The sequence below is a fragment of the Mus musculus genome, chromosome 8, assembly GCF_000001635.26.
Source record: "Mus musculus strain C57BL/6J chromosome 8, GRCm38.p6 C57BL/6J".
Classification (NCBI taxonomy): Eukaryota; Metazoa; Chordata; class Mammalia; order Rodentia; family Muridae; genus Mus; species Mus musculus.
In genome coordinates this window covers 36,481,959-36,498,034 of record NC_000074.6, presented here as the reverse complement: position 1 = coordinate 36,498,034, position 16,076 = coordinate 36,481,959, and the positions used below count along the sequence as shown (strand labels likewise).

Sequence of the window (16,076 nt, the reverse complement as noted above, 5' to 3'; positions counted from 1 at the left end):
TCAATTAAATGTTGTCCTTATAAGAGTTGCCTTGGTCATGGTGTCCGTTCACAGCAGTGAAATCCTAACTAAGACAATAGACTTCCTGATAATTGAACCTACAACTGCAAAAGCTTTGCTGGTCTTTGTACTTCCTGATAGTTGTAAAGAAACCTTCATGAAGCATCAATATTAACACCCCAACCTTAACAAGTGTGTAGTATTCATCTGCTCACTTTCAGAAACCACCAATTTGGGGATGGGCTAATCACTAGAAGTTTCTTCACAGGATCAATTCTTTTTTGGGGGGGGCGTGGCCGACATTAGTACCAAATGGTTTCATTTGGATGAAACTCTGTCTAATTCGAGGTAGATTTTTAAATTTTGTAACAGGATGCTATCATTCTGAACAAGAAGCACTGTGGAGTTGTGGAGATGGCTCACTTGGTAAAAAGTACTTGAACTGGTGGACCCTTGGAGTTCTCCGGCCCACCAGCCAAACCTAATTGGCAATTATAGCAACTGAGGAATGACCCATGAGGATGACCTCTGGCCTACATGCACAAGTGCGCTCTTGAGCACACACACACACACACACACACACACACACACACACACACACACACACACAGGGGACTTTATGAATTCTATCTTTTTAAGATGCTTGGATTCCAACAATTTCTCTGTGTTCATTGGTTCTTCTTGAGTAAGTAGCTTTTAACCTGACTGATATCAACAGCCTGCAAACAGATCTATTTTCTGGCCCTTTAATGCCCCCACCACCACCATTTTGGTTATATAATAGCTACTTAAATCTCTGTAGTTGAAATGTATACCCAATCATGCTGCTTCTCAGCTCTGCAGCCATGCAAGGACACAGCACTCCACGCAGGAGAAACCTTAACATCCTTCATGCCTTTCTTCTGCTTGTTCATTTGTTTGTTTACCTATTTATGTATATCATGTGCAGTATGCATGCTTGTATATATGTATGTGTGTGTGTGTGTGTGCGTGTGCATGCACACAGTCATAAAAGCCAGAGGGTGATGCTATGTATACTCGTTAATAGTTCTCTGTCTTACGTATATCGAGGCAGGGGCTCTCACTAACCCAGAGCTTCATGACTTGGCCAGTCTAGCTAGACAGCTTGCCCCACTGATCCCTCATCACTCGCTCCCAAGTGCTGGATTATAGGCATACCTCCTCACATGCACACTGGCATTTATATGGGTGCTGGGGACCTGAACTCGTGACTTGCTTGCTTGTGCAACATGCACTTTACCTACTGAGCCATCTTCCTAGCCCCAGCTACTGTGAACTTTTCATTCAAGTCAAAAATCTCTATCACAGTAATCTGTCTATTTGAATACCGTACCCATTTTACAGAACCGATCAGGCCATGTGTATTTTGGAGAACCTTAAAACAAATGACACTGACAAGCACAGTAAGGCAAAATGACATAGACTGGATTCCTCCCGATGTCCATTCACTGCAAGAATGGAGCCCTCAGAATCAACTAAGCAGGGCTCACAGGGGATCCCAGGGACGGAAGAGACAAACCCGGACCCTGCATGGGTGTGAATTAGGTCCTCTGCATCCAGGGATGGTTAGCTTGGTGTTCTCTGGTACTCCGAACAGTGAGAGTGGAGGGTGTTTCTGATATTTTGTCTGTGCTTGGGACCCGTTCCCTCCTATTAGACTGCCTCCTTCAGCCTTGATATGAGGGCTTGTGCCTAGTCTTATTGTAACTTGTTAGGCCATGTTTGGTTGATATGGATGGGAGGCCTGCTCTTTTTTGAAGGGAAATGGAGGAGGAATAGATCTAGAGAGGAGAGGGGAGGTGATGGGAGAGACTGGGAAGAGCAGAGGGAGGAAAAACTGAGTTCAGGATGTAGTGAACAAGAGAAGAATTTTAAAAATGGCAAAACATTAAATACCAAAGTTAAAAAAAAATGGTTCCAACTTAAGTGCTGTGTCTAGTATCTGAATAATATCCCCTGGAGACTTTTCTCTGAGTTCTCTCCTAAATTTCTTGGCTTCTACCAAAACCAAGTAGCCTTGGAAATTGCTGTTTTGAAATGGGTGAGCAGGGTGGATCTACTTTGTTCTTATTGTATCGCACGCAAGGTTTAAATGCTGCAGAGTCAATTATTGGTTGTGAATGGAACACTTTTGAAATTCTGTCCATCTGAATTTCTGAGAGTAATTTCCATGGGAATTTCATGTACACCAAACAAGCCCATTCCTTCTGAGTGTGCTAGCTTATTAAGCTAATAAGACCAGAGGGGAAAACCTGCAGAGAATTCCAGCTGAAGCATGGGACGTGGAAATGATCTTAGCCAGGCTTCCTGTTCTGTGTGTCACCAAATCTCAGACCTGCAAAATAGTCCAGGTCAAAGGGCTCAGTAGAGAAAGCCCTAATGGTTGTGTCTCCCTGTGAGATGTGAATGCCCACCAGCACCCTATCCATTTCAGAAAGGAGTCCAAGTTGGATTGTAAGACTGTCCATTTCTCAAAACCACCAGACCTACACTACTCGTTGTTTCTTCCCACAGACTAATACTCTGCACAGAGTATTAGGAAAATGTTCCTCCAGTGATTTCCACTTCAAGGAAGTCCCTAAAACACAGGGAGCCTTTCCTGAGTGCTCCCTTTCCACCGATGTTATTTCAGTGAGCCTAACCTTGTGACTGAAGACTCTGCACTGTCATCGCTGGCAATCTGAGAGAAACGTTTCTCTGCTACGATGACTGGACCCAGGGTGAAAACTAGTCTAATGGGAACCAGGTCATAGGTGGAGCTGGCTCAGCCTTGCGACTCTGAACCAAAGGGCCAGGAGAATCATACGAGCTCCGGGGTTTCTGGGGTTCTGGAGTCCAGTTTGAACCACGCACACATAAATGGAACAAGAGAAAAAAAAAGAACTGTAAAATAAAGGAAGCGTTTAAACAGTACAGGAGACTGTGCGGTTTCACAGAGGCTGGAGGGAGGAGAGCAGGAGGAGGGAACAGCCTACTCTCTGACCTAGTTCTAGCTCCTCTGTGGGGTCTGGACTGTTGCCTGCAGGTCACCTGGCTCCAAGACAAATGTTACTTCTCAGTGCTGGCTGAGCCCAGAAGTTCTTCAGTTCCTAACCTGGAATTTCAAGTGCATTCTAGTTAGCCCTGGGATAGTCTTCTCTCCAGCCTCATTACGTTTCTTGCAACTCATCTTCCCCGAGACAGACAAATTGCTTCTTTTTATACAATTTGAAGAGAAACCAGAGTATTAAATTGCTTCTTTTAAAACGAAAGACATTTAGAAATGATTGTTTTACACTTCAAGCAACTCGTGCTCAAGGATAGTGACGGCTAGTGTCAGTAGTTAAGCAATCTAAGAAACTGACAATGTAACCCCGGTAGACACAAACAAAATCAAACATGAATAATAATAATAAAATAATAATAAATATGATTCGCAAACCCAAGCAACTCCATGGGTGTGTTAGCTTTTCTGCAACAAAATACCTGATGTGGACAACTTAAAAGGAGGGAGGATTTATTTTGTCTCACATTTCCATGGACATTTGGCCCAGTTACTCTGAGCTCATGAGCTGGGGTAGAAGCTCAAGGCTGGGAGCACATGGCTGGACAATAACATTCACCATATGGTATTCAGGAAGCCAAGGGAAAGAGCTAGAGGAAAGGACTGGGACGAAATATGTGCTTCCAGGGGACACCAACAGTGACCCACTTTCTCCGATCAGAACCCACCCCCTAAGGTTTCCACCCACCCCCAACCCCCACTTAAGCCATCAGGAGCACCCAAGTCTTTAGTATGGTTTTATGGGTTTTATTGCTGTGAAGAGACACTGTGACCAAAGCAACTCTTATAAAGGCAAACATTTAATGGGGAGCTGTTTGCAGTTTCAGAGGTTCAGTCCATCATCATCATGGCAGGAAGCATGGCAGTGTTCAGGAGACATGGTGCTGGCGGAGCAGGGAGCTCTACATTTTGATCCAAAGGCAGCCAGGAGGAGATTCTATTCCACACTGGGTGGAGCTTATAGACCTCAAAGCCCGCCTACACAGTGACGTACTTCCTTCAATAAGGCCACGCATCCTAATAGTGCCACTTCCTATGGCCAAGGTTTGAAACATGAATCTATGGGGGTGGGGCAAAACTATTCAAACCACCACAGCACATGACTTTAGGGACAGCTCAGATCCAACTGGTACCAACATCAAAAGGGGCGACTGACTCAGCAGGAAGAAGTCGAGGAAAGTCCTGAAAAGCATCAGGGATGTTGCCATCTGTGTTCTTTTCCCTTGACCACAAACCCCACCTGCTTTCACAGTAACCCCCACCCCAACCTTAGGTTTCAGAAGCTGTCTCCAGACCACACTGCTGCTTGCCAATTTTCATGCTTCTCACTTTTCTTCTTTTTTTCTCTTCTCTTCTCTTCTCTTCTCTTCTCTTCTCTTCTCTTCTCGTCTCGTCTCGTCTCGTCTCGTCTCGTCTCGTCTCGTCTCGTCTCGTCTCGTCTCGTCTCGTCTCGTCTCTTCTCTCTCTCTCTCTCTCTCTCTCTCTCTCTCTCTCTCTCTCTCTCTCTCTCTCTTTCTTTTTTTATAAGCCTTGTTACCTGTGACTCCTTTCCATTGTGATTCCAGAAAAGCTGGGTCTGAGCCACCAGCTCCTGGCTCCCAAGGATCGCTCGCATCTTGCTTTCCTTTCTCTTTTTTACTGTTGTTGTTTGTTCATTTGTTTGTTTCTGTCTTTTAAACTCTGGATATGCAAACTGTGTTTTCTAATTATAAAAGTACAGTGGAGCAAAACTAAACAAGTTGAATTGAGATCAGTGATTGCCAGGGTGTTCGGTAGAGAGAGAACTGGGAGGTAAGAAAAGATAGAAATATTTCGTATTTCACGTCTTGTAGGCAGCTGACGCCTAAAAGATGGCACCAGTTTCCGGTACACCGTGGCCATAAACAACACACTGCGCAGGCGCTAGCCCGAATCTGGCGCCAACCCCTCCCGATCAGGTGCATGCTAATGAAGTGTCAACAGGCCGACCAATCCCAGGAGGACACATAGCCCTCCCCAGTGTTGGGGTGTATATAAGCAGTCCTCCCTGGGTTCCCGTAGCAGCATCGAGGCGTTCCTGCAATAAAGCTGTTGAGAAGAATCTGACTGTGTTGTGTCTTCCTTGTGGGCACGACAACAACGTCTTTATGGGGATAACATTGTAGCTGTTTGCTATTGTTAGTTTTGTTGTTGCTTGCTTTGGGTGTGTGTGTGTGTGTGTGTGTGTGTGTGTGTGTGTGTGTGTGTGTGTGTAAGAGGGAGGAGTGGAAGGGAAGAAGAGGGAAGAAGGGGGACCGCACATGATGAAAAAGGGACTGTAGGGCACATGCCCAGTCAGTGCCCTTTAGGTTGAAATATGTGTGGGGAGCAAAGGCCCCCATGGTACTCATTGGTGATGCAGGAGAGACAGGAAAAGTAGGAAGGATTCATAATAAGCTCTGTGCTCAAACTCAGAACTTTTTCATGCCCCTCTTCTCACTTGCATCTTGCATTGTTCAGATGGATGATGTCACTGTGCACGTGAACCACATCCCTGAACACAGTCACTAGTCACGGTGAGCAGGTGAGTCAGGCTCATGTGGATCCTTCGGCAGGTTATCTCAGTGTGGAGCTAAACAGCAAGTGGCTCCCCCTCTGACATCACAGTTGGAAAGATGAAAAGATCAAGCTGTTGGGTCCATCGTTCGGACCATATGGAAAAGACCCATCTCCAAGTAGAGGCAATGAGGTCAGGGAAGGCAAGCAGGGGAGAGGAGAGGAGAGGAGAGGAGAGGAGAGGAGAGGAGAGGAGAGGAGAGGAGAGGAGAGGAGAGGAGAGGAGAGGAGAGGAGAGGAGAGGAGAGGAGAGGAGAGGAGAGGAGAGAGTCTGGGTAACAGGACACTGCCTTGCAGTACTGCAGTCTCTGATTTGGACTCTTGTGGTCGCACAAGCTAATCTTAACCCTTCCAGGGCAGAGTCATTGCCTCCTCAATCTAAGCTTGTTGGATTTCTGATCTCATCACTGTCAGCCCTGCCTAATCCAGCTCGTCCTGACACCAACTGCTACAGCTTTTACTCCTTAGAGCAAGCAAGAGAGAAGAGGAAACAATGGGAAATATACAGAGCGGGTGCCTGGCTGGGGACTGGCTGGAAGGACATTTGGCAATTCCTGCTCCTGGAAGCAGGGCCCTCATTAAGAAATCACAAGTGTTTGGATTATCTCCTCTGCATGTGTGATAAAACACTTCATCTTCTCAACTCAGGCAAAGCCACGTGACTGTCGGTGGGTGTCAATCACGATCGGGAAAGATGAGGATTGCTTCTGAGTGAAATAATCTTTCACAGTCTGTGGCTTGCTGGATCCCTTTCCCCTGTCTCTGAAAGGGAAGTGTTATTAACTTCACATGGACGATGGGATCCTCACGGGAGAGCCCATGATGTTTATGTTTTTTTTAGACACAGAGCAATAAGCATGTGAGAGCTGGACAGGATGAATGAAAGAATGGAGCCAGGGAGGAAAGTCCAGGGTTGTTACCAGGAGATGCGGGTGTGGGGATGGGGCTTGGGGGAGGGGAGAGTGCTTGTGGGAACCAGGGAGTAAAGTCCAGGGTTGTTACCAAGAGATGAGTGTGAGGGTGGGAGAGTGTGTGTGGAAGATAAGGAAGGGTTCCTTCAAAGACTTTATACAGATGTGTCAGACGTCCAGTGAGTTTGTGGTGACATGGCTACTGTCCAGCCTTGGTAGGGAGAAGATATCTCCCGAAAAACAACCTTTATGTCTTGCTGCTGAATGGCCCTTTCTGAAGTTTCATTGACATCAGTGTGAAAGAGATAACATATCAATTTAGATTATTCTGAGATGGTACAACCCTAACTCCTTCAGTCTATGTGCTCTTTCTCTCTCTCTGTCTCTCCGTCTCTGTATGTGTCTGTCTCTTTCTCTCTGTATCTGTCTCTCTCCATGTGTGTGTGTGACTGTGTGTGTATGTGTGTCTGTCTGTCTGTCTGTCTCCCTACCCCAAGGTGTCCTTCCTTGAATCCCTCTGTAGGAAGGTCTGTAACCTAGAGCTACCTTCCATCTCCACCATGTGTAATTGTGGGAATGCCAAACTCCTGGGCTGAGAAAAAGAGCAAGCAGCAACGGGCACAATTTCAGGGGCAAGCTCTGGGTATATGATCTGACCAAAAATAAAACAAAATGAAAGGTTTGCATTCTTTCACCCAGGAATAACACTTCCTGATGGTCCATAAAAATACACCCAGTTTGCCACTCTTCCACACACTAGGAAGAGCTGAAGATGCTCCAAAGACAAGGTTTTCCTGCTGGGCCATCAAAGAGGCAGACATTGCCCTTGAGCCACAGAGTTCTGAGGAACTCTGGGAAGGATTAGTCTTGCCTCCCCAGAGCTCTTCTTTCTCTAGCTTCACTACGACATTTATGACATCCCTGGCTTGCTGGCTATAATGTATCATTTTTCCCTCCGTGAATTTGAAATCTCTATGCTTGCCAAGGCTGGAGCTGTTTTTCTGAGGTATCTCTCAGCATAGCCACACTTGGACCAGGCTCTGGCCTGTGAACCTTCAGCAGACACACTCATATCCTACCCAAGCCATTGCAGATTTAGGGGACACATCATGAAGGAATGAGGAGTGCAAGCTTTACCTCAGAGACAAGTGAGACCCTTGAAGGATTTTCAACTTTCAATTGTGTATGTTTTCAAATGGAGTATAAACTTAGAACATGGGCACTGAGACAGGAGATATATGTGATGCACATATATGATATATATATGATATATGACATATATAATACACACACCAATGAAATGCCTCAGACAGTGCTGGACACAGAGCATCACTGGATAATTACAGAGCAAATGAATTAATAGCTGTTGCTTTGACTCCCCTCATCAGATAACAATATTTTACCTGAGGCAAGGAGGTCTTAGGTTGAGGCTACGAATACTGCCCCCGAAGCCCAGAAAGCTCTTAGAGGGGCAGAGCACAGACTCGGGTTCCCTGGTACTATTTTGTACCATTGCTTGTCCATTGAGAGACAAGTTTTATAGATACACCTTGGCTATATAACTGCCACATATCTTAAATGAATAATAAACATAAATATTATAAGTGCCAGAGGAGACACAATATTTCATAAAAGTTCAGCATCAAATTCTCCTTTAAAATTTCAAGATATTGAATATACCCAACTGTAATTCTAAGTAAGAATTTATGTCCATCAGAACAATGACAAGACTTATTTAGAATCAGTGGCCTTTACTGCACTTTCAAACATGTGGCTCTTCAAACATTTCCATTATTGCTTTCTAAACCTATCACTTAAAAATATGTTTACATCAGGCCAGGCACTGGTGGTACCTGGCACTGAGGTAGGCTGGGGATGCACAAACAGGTGTATCTTCGAGTTTGAGGTCAGTCTGGTCTAAAGAGTGAGATCCAGGTTAGAGAAGCCCTGTCTCAAATACATATATATATGTATATGAATGTGTGTGTGTATACATGTATAAATAGGTAGTATATATACACACATATGCTATCCTAGAAAAGCACTAGCAAATACCAAATATGTTCATATAGTTTTTATTCCTTTCCCTACACAATGCAAAAATGGAGCTTCAATCTACTTTCTAGCATCTCAAGATACATTTTTAAATATAGGAACTGAGCTAATTGGGCTTAATGCATATGCTCACCACTAAATCCCCCCCAGTCTCTGAACTACAGTAAGAGTGGGGAGCTCCTCACCTGACTCATCTTGTGATCACGTGGATTACTTCTTGTTTTGGTCAATCATGGTGGCTTCTTTTCTCAGAGTGAACAGTTGCTTCTTGGGACTCTCTCAGTATATAACACAAGTGGACGAAGAGCGAATCAAGTCAATGAGTCCAATCCTTTACCCTTCACAGGTTCTACCGCTCAGTATGAGTCTCTGAAGAGAATCCAGGCCCTGCAAGGAAAAACAACAAAAGCAAGCCACTTAACAAAAGACGAATATAAAACCTGCTACTGCCAGGTTGATCTCTTGACCTATATGTCCCACTAAAAGAAGTGGGAGCCGTAAAGAAAGGCTAGTATGTGGAATGTGCCAGAATTATCAGGACAGTTTATAAACAAATGTACTTTTACCCCAAATCATAAGCTCGGAGAGTCATCTCAAATTCACTTGATACTATTATTCTGCTAAAGGAGTGTAGCAATGAAATGACCCCTGGAGACAGTCTGCTACACCCATAGAACAGTTTCTCGCTCAGTCACCATCCTTCCTCCTGCAGGAAATGGGAGCTAATACAGAGACCCATAACTGGACAGTGTCCAGGATAAAAGAGACCTTGGAACACTCAGCCCTAAATAGGATGTCTTGATTAAACCTCTCCCCTCAAGGCTCAGGGGACTTCACAGAAGAGGAAGCAGAAAGATATTATGAGGCAGTGAGATGGAAGAAACCATGGAGACAGCATCTTCCAGACACAGCAGGGCTGATGCAGCACACACGAGCTCCCAGAGACTGGGGAAGCCATCTCTGTTCACAGTATCAGCTCCTCTTCCTCATCCTTTTGACGAGTCCTCCTGGTCAATCAGCATTGTTCATATGTTTTATTTTTATAAGGTTATCATGAAATCCAGCAAAGACTTCCAACAACTAAGAAAAAAACTCAAACAAACAAACAAACAACCCAAAAAACAAAACAAAACAAGCCAAAACAAACCCCAAAACCCAAAAAAAGTGACCCACACAGCAAAGGCTCTTTGTAACATAGAAATTAATTATGGGGTGGAGAATGAGACTCCAAGAGCAGCCTGACATCAAAGACAGAGTCCACTCTGTAATGAATCCCCACTTTTCATTGCTTATCTATAAGTGAGGCCACCAGACTCCAATTTCCATCAGCCACTGCTGTCTGTGTTGGGCAGATCTTTTCTTTATATTCTGCACACATGAAAGGACACAACATACGCCTTCTGGTACAGTGGCTGAGTGGGTAGCATGTGCTTTGCCTGGCTTACTATTGCTCTTGATCCCATCCCAATCTTGGTCTCTGTAGCGTGCACTGTATTTACCTATTCTTAAGTGACCTGGAGCTCACCAAGAAGCTGACGCTGGAAGAGGGGCCCCTCCACTTCAGACTCAAGCATTTTTATTTCAAAGAGCTCTCAGGACCCATCATCTGGGAGCAATCTGCCCCCATGCCCCAAGTCTGAAACCAGGAGGAAAGAGAAGAGCAAACGACCTCAAGAATAAAACCATTGTGTTTTTGAGAACAGCTAGAAGGTAACTCACTACCAAAAGTGCTTAGTATTGTTTATCCCATGACCTAAAAATGCCCACAGAGGGAAAGAAGCGGGTCATTCAGCCACTGAGAGAAAACTTGTTCAGGAATTCTAGCTGGGTCCCTTACCTATCCTGGTTTTTTTGTTTTGTTTTGTTTTTTGTTTTTTTGTTTTTTGTTTTTTTCTTCTGTTGTATGTTTGTAAGACTGCAATCTGCTCCGAGTCAAGCTATTCTGGTTGTCTGTGCCAGACATTGTGAGCACTCGGTCTGATACTGATTGGCTCTTTCTTTGCTAATTACTATTCTTTTATTTTTGCTTGCTATATAATTAAGAAGCTTACTCATTCAAATCTCAAAATACAATACATTTGGTAGGTCATTCTCTAAACTGCACAGAATCATTCCTATTTAAGGGTCTCTGAGGAGTCTCTGGCCTTTTGCAATGTGAGCTCGAGATATCTGACAGGTGACTAGATACCTGTGCTATTGAGCTTCAAAAAAGAACTTTTCAAGGAAGTATATTAGAGAGAGATTTTGAGATAGCTCCTGGATAGTTAAGCACCTGTTCCCAAATTGCTTTAATCACGAATAAGATAAATTTGTTTACTAAGCCCCATAGGCTATATCTGATGTAAAGTCTTAGCACTTGGATGACCCTCCCCAGCCCAGGCACACATTGTTACCCTCTGGCCTGGCTCTCTATGTGCCTTTTCTTCGGCATTAGTGGCAGACCTGTTATCCCTCTCCCAGGACTGCTGAGGGCTTTGATGTCTTACTCAGTAAGAGCAGCCAGTGGAAAGAGCAGGAAGCGATGTGGAAGGTACAGATGAGCAACCTGGATTTTGTATAAGCCCCATTCATATTCTCCATATACCTGTACGTTACTGACTTAGCTGTCGTACGTTAGATCCAAATTTGCCTCTCTCCAAAGTATTTGAATCCTGTTTTCTCCTCCAGGAAGTTACCAAGTAAAACTAAAACACAGCAGTATCTATTTTTATAAGTCGGAATTCAGATAAGTCCTGGATCTTGGTCAGCCATTTGATATTAAAATAAATACACTGTCTCCGCTTCTCCCTGCGTTAATGGGAAACCTTGTTCCAGCACAAACCTTCTGAAATGCTGGGGCGCAGCATGTGTGTGAGCTGTCCTAGAAGAGGGTCATACCTTAAACCTCAGAGCAAAGGCAGTGTTAGGGTCAAAGGATTTTCTTTACTGAGTTAACACACTAAGCTATTGTTTATTTAACAAAAACTAATGGGGCACTCTCAAAGTTAATATGCTTTTGGGTACAGCTACAATGCCAAGGATAAAGGTGAAATAGACCCTCCTCCCATTCAGGGCTCCTCCATGGTCAATGCTGTGATGTATCATCAGAGGGAGTACAAGAGGAGGTTCCGGGTGCAGGCCTGGACAGGTGGTTCTTGTGGCATTTGAAGGATATGTAAAGGGGACTTGAAACTTTGGACAGTGGACTGGATTCGAGATCTCGAAAACAGCAGCAGCAACCGTAGCAAAAGTAGCAATAACAACAACAACAACAACAACAACAACAAAACCCAACAAAGAAACAAAACAAAACATTATCCTAGCACATGTCAATTACGGTCATGGGAATACATCCCATTGGAGGAGAATCATCCAGAGTGAGCAAGAGTGAGGCCACAGATGTCAGCTTGCCACCTCTACTAGAGTGACAGACAATTCAATGCCATTAAAGAAGTCTGAGCGTGGGGTCCCCATGGGATGGAGGAGTTGGAGAAGGGACAGAAGGAGCTGAGGGGGGTTGCAGCCCCAATGAGGGAGTAACAGTGCCAATTGGTCAGACCCCCTCCCAAGCTCCTTGGGACTGACCACCAACCAAAGAGTACACATGGAGGGACCCATGGCTCCGGCCTCGTATGTGGCAGAGGATGGCCTTGTTGGACATCGGTGGGATCAGCGGTCCTGAGAGGGTTCAATGCCCTAGTGTAGGGAAATGCCAGGGCGGGAAGGTGGGAGTGGGTGGGTGGGTGGTGGAGCACCCTCATAGAGGCAGGGGAAGGGGGGATGGAACAGGGGGTTTCTGGAGGGACCTGGAGAGGGGCTGACACTTGAAATGTAAATAAAGAAAATACCCAATAAAACAAACAAACAAAAAAAGAAGTCTGAGGGTGCAGAGACAAGCCAACAGTTGAACTGGTGACCATGAGAAGAGAAAAGGAATGTATGTAGGGATGCGCTTTCCCACTGTCTAGACTCTAGCCTAAGAGAGACCAGCCAAGAAGAATGGCCATGTACAAAAGGAGCGAGCAAGGACTGACTGATCAAAAGCACACACGGCAAGAGCTGCTTCTACGGTTTGGAGTGATAGGAGCTCTGTGACTCTGTTAAGTAAGGAGATGGGTGAAACAGTCTCATTAATGCTGAGAACTCTGCATAGACACTCCCTAAGATCTGCCAGCGAGATAGATCCCAGCAAACAGGGCAGCAAAGAGAACAAAACGGAGAACGCTCCAACAGAAAGACAACGAAACGGGGCTTCCAACAACAAAATACAGGGTCCTGGGGGAATATGCCCCATCTGCAATTCCAATGCCTATCAATAAGTGAAGGAGACAGATAGAATTTTTATATTTATTTGTTTGTTTGTTTATTTATTTATTTATTTTTAGGAAAAGGACCCAACATGTCCCCAACAAAACTTTATTCTTTTCTTCAAAAATTCCCAGGATTCTTTGTCTAAATGGACTTCAATTTTGGAGTTGACAATTATCCTTACAACCAAAGCGAGTTGCATGACATCCGGGTGGAGAATGTGAGCATTGTGAGCATGCGCAGCTGCTCCTCCACAGACAACGGCTCGGGCCTTCTTCATGCTAACTAGATTATATAATTCATTCTGAGTTCACAGACTAGAAAATGCCAGAAAAGAACGAGGAAGTCGAATATGAAATTTAAGGGAAATGGAAATAGAGTGGCCAGCTTCCCTGAGGCTTTCCCTGCTGGTGTCAATTTGACAAAACAAGCTTCCAGTCTGCGCAGAGATCAAAGCATCAGATCTTACAAGAGCGGCCCAGAAGGAGAGGATTCTAATGTTCTGCACAGCTGTACCAGGCGCAATCACTCATCACTGGCTCATTTTGCTGTCAGGATGGATGGTCACCCAGGGCTGGGGGATGGGGAATTGTTCTACAAAGAGATTGTAAGTGAAGATTAGAGCGCTTAACTAGAAAACAAGGAATGCACAGTCATGTTTTTCCCCTTCTAGAGTGAAATAGAGGGAGAAATACGAGGCTGTGTTAGCATCTTTCCCAAAATATATTTTATAGTACAATTAGCTTTAAAGCAGGCATTTTGGGTTTCTCACTGAAAGCATGAAGCTGAGGATACTCTCACGAAGACACCTCGTGTGTACAAAGTATAGAAAACCTGACTGGCAAAGACCTCATTTTTTGGGTTCCTCTGCCAACTTGCCCCTCCTGTGTCTCCCCAAGTCCTTTCCATTCCCTTAGCTTGAGGTTCTGTACTTACCTAACGCATGAGGTCCTTTTGGAGGTTTTACAGTCAGAAAAATCTCAAGGGGATATTTGCTTAACTAGGAAAAGCTGATATTTCCCTGAAATCTAGGATAGGAGTTGGGGAGATCACACAGATGACAGACAGCATGACACACAGAGATTTTAGAGCTCAGCATTTGCTGTCACCATAATTGCTCAGATGGAGGGAGATCGTTACTCCCACAGAAGGTGGGAGACTGTCATTTCAGAAAGAAGAGTCCTTTCAAAGTGAATACAGATTAACTTTATGAAAAGGTAAATTAAACCGTGTTTGTAAACATTTTTATCTCACTGTGGACCGAAGACAACATTTTCACAAACTAATCTGATCATAACGAACTGGATTTTGGGAAACAAATAACTGTAATGGTGCCCTACCCCCACTCCCTCAGACTCCCCACTTTCATAGATCTACACTCGGCAGCTTGCCCTGGCAGTCTTCCACTGTCAGCACTGACGAATGAAACTCCTAGTACGTCAGTATGCTACGGAAAGGCTGCCCTGGTCTGAGTCCAGCTTGGCCTTGGGCAGCTCTGCTCAGGACTCACCTGCCATAGAGACCTGAACTCTGCTGCCGCTTGTGACAGAAGACGACAAGCCCTTGGTTTCAGTGAGATAAGAACTTCATATCATGATGGAAATCAATGCATGGCTTCTCTCATGAAGATCTTACCTTGACAAAGCATGCATGCACATGGTGGTACAAGCCTCTGGTCTCAGCTCTGCCTTCACTCTCTGCTTATGATATGAACATAGTTTGTGTCTTGATGCCGTTCCCTCTCTGCCTGCAGTTTCCTTTCTCCCCTGGACCACTACAGACACATAATCAAAGCTGACCTTGAACCACCTTCTCTGTGGAGCTCTTCTCTCCTACAGATAAGCAAAACTTACCTTTACGGATGCATACATCTGTACAGATGTGTATAGATGCTCTCTATACCACACTTTATTATTCAGATACACTAGGCAACTCATACCACAATGGCTGCTCTTAGGTTCTATTGCCTGTCCAACACCAAGCTGTAATTCTCCCCAACTGCATTTTCTATTGGGACAGTCTCAGAGTAGGGAAAACTGGTGAGACATGGGGCCATGTCTGTCTCTTTAATCACCGAAGCAGGGGAGTGTCCCCATTCTCTGTTTCCTTGGGGGATGTTTTAGTGGGTTCAATGGTGGTCCTCCAAAAGATGTCCTCATCACTGGGGCCTGCAAGAGCTGGTGTACTTGGAAACATGAGTTTGCAGATATACTTAAGGGCTTCGAGGTGAGATTATCCTGGTTATCCATGTCCAGCCTACACCCAAAGGGAAGTGTCCTTACAAAACTCGACAGAGAAGGAAGGAAGGGGAAGATGGGAGGCCATGATTTCAGGAAGGGTGACCCAGCCAGTGATGTCTGGAGTGACAAGCAATGGTAGCGAAAGTGAGGATTTCCTCTGAACTCTTTCATGGTGCACAACTGTGCTGACAAGTTGATTCAGGTTGTTTGGATTTCAGAGCCCTGAAAGAGGACATTTCTATTGTTTTAGGCTACCCACTTTGTGGCCGAATATTATAGCATCCCTAGAAATCAAATAGCATGACCTGGTCATGGGCCCTACACTCAGCCACTAAAGGGTCTTTTGCTCCTTACATACGTTCCAGAGACTGAACCCGAATCACATAGCTTGCAAAACTAGTTCCCTATGGCCTGAGCCACCTCCCCTGCCCATCTTACCTGATTAAAAATAAAAAACTATTCATTTTTAATTTTTGTGTGTGAGTAATCCCCTTCTTCTATCTGTGTAACACATGGGAGAAGCACCTGCAGAGGCCAGAAGAGGGCATCAGATTCTCTGGAACTTGAATTATGGATGGTCGTTAGCGCCCATGGGGGTGCTCAGTACTGAAGCCATGTCCTCTGCAAGCACAGGAAGTGAGTTCAACTGCTGAAACATCTCTCTACACCCCAACTGTGACTAATTTTTAAAGCATTGGTGGCCGTGCTTCAATCCACGCAGTGAAATATGACAATCCTGAACAGCATCATTAATGGCCTGGAGAGTGAGTTGGTGGCTTCCAGTGGCTAAAACCAAACTTATTAACCACCTGGGTTGTAGGAATTAGGTGTGCACACGGAGGAGTTAGCATTTAGGAGTCAGTGCTGCTCTCTCCAGGGAGTGAATTAAGGAGGTGGTAAAGCACTTGACTACCTTAAGAAAATTAAACTCTAATGGCTAAGGTG

The 16,076-nt window shown here is 44.8% G+C and overlaps 1 protein-coding gene across 6 annotated transcripts in view; it reads right to left on the bottom strand.

The window, feature by feature from the left end:
* Trmt9b (tRNA methyltransferase 9B) overlaps positions 1–16,076 on the bottom strand; it is a 57,100-nt gene that overhangs the window by 16,550 nt on the left and 24,474 nt on the right. For all 6 annotated transcript variants that reach the window (XM_006509136.4, NM_001384099.1, NM_001384103.1 and 3 more), the window contains one exon: positions 8,790–8,991. The gene's annotated coding sequence lies outside the window, so the exon portion shown is untranslated. The remainder of the gene's footprint in view (positions 1–8,789; positions 8,992–16,076) is intronic.